This window comes from Panicum virgatum, chromosome 8K (assembly GCF_016808335.1).
Source record: "Panicum virgatum strain AP13 chromosome 8K, P.virgatum_v5, whole genome shotgun sequence".
Lineage (NCBI taxonomy): Eukaryota > Viridiplantae > Streptophyta > Magnoliopsida > Poales > Poaceae > Panicum > Panicum virgatum.
This window is the reverse complement of record NC_053143.1, coordinates 54226387-54230635: the sequence shown is the minus strand read 5'-3', so window position 1 is coordinate 54230635 and position 4249 is coordinate 54226387.

Sequence of the window (4249 nt, the reverse complement as noted above, 5' to 3'; positions counted from 1 at the left end):
ACGGACAAATCCGAGACATGTTTTTTTCAAGGTTGGAGAAAGATTTTTTTTTCCATATTACTGTAACCTGAAAGAACTGTCGCTTACAGCCTCCTGTCATGCACGCAACACGCCACTGTTGGGTTTCTGCAGCCTCAAGCAGTATGTGGTGATGAATTAGTAGCGATAAGGTCCTCTGTCATCTTTCTGTGTCGTCAAACGTCAGGCACAAGCTTGCAGTTTCCTCTGAAATGACCCCCTGGTCAAAACATGCAGTTCTTGCTTTTCGGAGATAAATTTGTGTCAGGTCGGTCCAGCATTGGGCTCACAAACCCAAAAGAAAGCTGTGCAGCACTATATTGACAGTCAAGGAAAGATAAGAAGAGAAGCATAGTCCACGCGTGCAAGTAGGATATATACTCCATTACCAAATCCGAAGAAGCTAAACTTTGTTGCTTCTCATGCAGGTCTTGTTTGTTTCTTGAACAAATTAAACAACAGAAAATGTGGTGATTATCAAATGGATCTGCAAGTAACATATGAAGAAAAGATTTGTCATGGGTAAGCAGCAAATGATCAACTGCATTAATGCAAGTAAAAGAAAAGGAAAAAATCTATTTTTGGCCATCTAACTCTTGCCTCGGTTTGATTTTGGCCACCGAACTCCAAAATCGAATATCTTTGACCATCCAACACTTAAAACCGTTCATTTTCGACATCGGGCAGTTTTGTTAACCGGTTTCGCTGACGTGGACGCCACGTGGTGGTAGGGTCCACTTGTCAGCCACATCTCTCCTCTCCTCTCCTCTCCCCTTCCTCTCTCTTTCTTTCTTCTCCACTCTCCACCGCCGGCCCCCAAGCCGCCGCCACCACCGCTGTGCTCCACACCTCCAGCCGCCCGCGTCTCCCCTGCCGCTCTCCACCCAGTTGCACCTCTCCCCGGGTCTGCACCTCCTCCGGCCTCCCCGACGCGGATCCGCTCGGATCGGGAGCGGACGCCGGCGGATCGGGCTCCCTTGCTCCCTCCGCCCCCATCCCTGCTCGCGGACAGGCGGAGAAGGGCCCTCCGGTGGCGGCAGCTGCTCCTTCGCAGCCGTCCTCGCTCCCTCCCTCTCCGCCCTCCCATTCGCCGCCTCGAGCTCTGCCGTCTCCACAAGCACGCCGGCAGCAGGCAGCGGAGCGGCGCGTGCGGTCATGGGCGGGAAGGGCAGAGCTGCGCGCACGGTTGAGGGCGGGGAGGGTGGAGCGGCACACCACGTAGTACACCCCGCGGCCAGGGGCAAGCCGTGCTCCATGCCGCGCGGGGCTACGACGTTCTGCGGCGGGCAGTGGCGCGGCCTACAGCGTCCAGGCGGTGACTCGGCTCGTGCGCAGGGGAGGCGAGCGGGCGGGCGGGCGGCGCGGCCAGCCGAGCGGGCATGGCGCAAGCGTGTGGGCGGCGTCCAAAGCGAGCGGGCGGCGGCGGCTCCTCCGGGCACAGCGATCGGGCTTGCGGCGGCGGCTCTGGCTCCTCTGGGTGGTGGTGGCCCCGACGGCAACGACGACAGCGCGCCACTTCACGGGCACGGGACCTACCCGGGCACGGCGAGGGGGCGTGCAGGAGAGGCCGCGCAGGGAGGCTGCACCACCGAGGGCAGCTCAGGGCCGGCGGCTGCCGGTGGTGGAGACAGAAGAAAGAGAGAGGAGAGGGAGGGGAGAAAAGAGAGGAGAGGAGAGATGTGGCTGACAAGTGGACCTCACCACCATGTGGCATCCACGTCAGCGAAACCGGGTAACAAAATCGCCCGATGGTCGAAAATGAACGGTTTTAAGGGTTGGATGGTCAAAGATACCTGGTTTTGGAGTTTGATGGCCAAAATCAAACCGAGGCAAGAGTTGGATGGCCAAAAATAGACTTTTTCCAAAAGAAAAAGATTGAAACAAATGATCTCTTCCAACATGCTCAGGCACGGTCGCGAATAAAACAAATGATCTCTTCCACTATTGGCTACCTGTGTATTTTAGAATATATACATAAATGTTGAAATAGTTGTTTCACTAAAAATAAACTAGCTGAATCAATATGTAAGTGCACTGCGAATTTTATGATGGAAGGGACGAATGAACTTGTTGCAAGAATGACCGTGTATAGTCTCTTCTGATCTGCTTGAAATTCTAAAGAAACAAAATTCGTTCTTGCCATTCATACCTTGCCTGCTATTGTTCCACGTTAACCACTGCAAACGTGGTTGTTGGATTGACTATTTCGGTTACTAAGTACAACTAAATGCCCACTTTGGCTATTAGAGAAGGCTGCGTATTTTGGCAGAACCGTGCATGCTCAAAACGTGCGTGCTAGGCTGTTTCATTGACACACATATCTACTTGTCAGGTTTAAGCTCAAAATATCTGAAATGAAAAAAAGTAAGCTCGAAATATCTGAAATGAAAAAGGAAGGGGTGGTGCTCTTCTTACATATTGAACTTTTGAGGAAATAGAAGCAAAACAGAAATTCACATGAAATGGTTTGCAAATATATTTGATTTACTAGGCATTGGTATTAACTGCACTAAATGTATTACCCATCACATGTTATGGATAATCAATCAGACTGATATCTTGTCACCAAGTGTGATTGTTTTGCACTTGGAACTGATGCATCAAAGCTGCCCCCCTATATGCGAGTTCTACCACCCATTGCAACCAGCAAATAATCAGGTTGATATTTTGTTTCACTCCAACTTCTCAATCAGTGGTAACTGTCTATTCATTAGCAAAGCTAGATGGCCTATATATATTGTCTCTCACCACACCGATATGATAATGTGTGTGTTTCACCTTGAGGTACTCAATGCATCTATACACACACGTTGAGTTCCTTGGTTTCCTATATATGAACCTTTGAGGCATGCAGTAGGTGTTACTAGTTCATGTTTTTTTTACTCAAATCTTACTGCATCTCTCACTTCAAGCGTAACAGCATGCAACTGATCAATTTTCTGTGAACGGTCACAGGAAATTCACAACTACCATGCCGATTGTTCATGCCTATCACCCTGCGTGTATCAGCAATCAGTAGTGATCTGTTTTCCTAACAAGGCTAGAACAGTATGAGAGCAACAGCCATTGCGTTTGTCCTTGTAACCTTGTCCTAAACGACATGAGGAATACACGATTGCTGCAGAAAACGTGCAGGTCTGAGAACACATGACCGCCCGATGGCGTGATTTCACACCAAAGCTGTGCTCCGTTTTCCTCCTAGGAATGGACCTGATTCTTGTCCATATATAATACCTAATTTTATTCTCGTGTTTTTTTGGTCAATTCAGCGACTTGCAAACATCTCTAACTCTGCCCGGTCATGTGCCCTGTCTCTACTGTTGCAGAGACCAAACAGAAGTCTTGGTGCCTAATGCTTCTCTAATACGTCACTGTTAGGCTTGCAGACTTTCAGGTCGACCAAAACGAGATAACCTGATGGTGATGCAGGGTATAAGGTCTCCCTAGCCCTGTTTGTTTCCGATTATAATCGGCTTATCAGTGGAAATAAGCGATAATCCCACCAAACGCCTCAATTATTTTCGCTTCTCTGATAATCCGCTTCAGAGATTTGAACTACGAGAAGCGAGAAAATCTTCGCTTCTCTCGGTCACACTTAGATTATAAGCTAAGCGAAAACAAACTAAGCCTCATGAGCTTGCAGTTTTAATTTACCCCTTGGCATGATTGTCCCGCTACTGCATCATCAGCGGTATGATTGCTCACATGATTGATAGGCATCGTTGCGTCCAAGCAGAAATGCATTCTCTTTTATCTTCCCCTGGAGGTGTTGATGAAAAATTCACAGCATTCTCTTTTATCCTTCTTGCAGGGTTTATTAGTGTGTGTATGCAATGTAATAACAAATTGACTGCATGCTTAGGCTCCATGCCAACTTTATTTGTCTAAATATTTGTTTTTCATATTCATTTTTGTTTCCACGTCTACAGAATTGTCCACCATAAATATATGGACAAATTATATTGTACAACCAAAATGAAAATTGAATCAATGCTCACTTTAAATTACACGCTAAGTTACATATTTAGTTATTACATACAAGATAAAAAGAAAAGGAAAAAGTTATGCAATATGGAAACCAAAATAAGTTCTTGAGTCACTCAGATTTTTTTTTTTTTGAGATAGTCTTGAGTCACTCAGATGGTTGGAGGACTACCCTGTCTCGGCCACTTTTTTTTGATGAAAAAGTTAATGGTCCAGTTATTGCAACAACATCTCTCCAGAGTTCAAC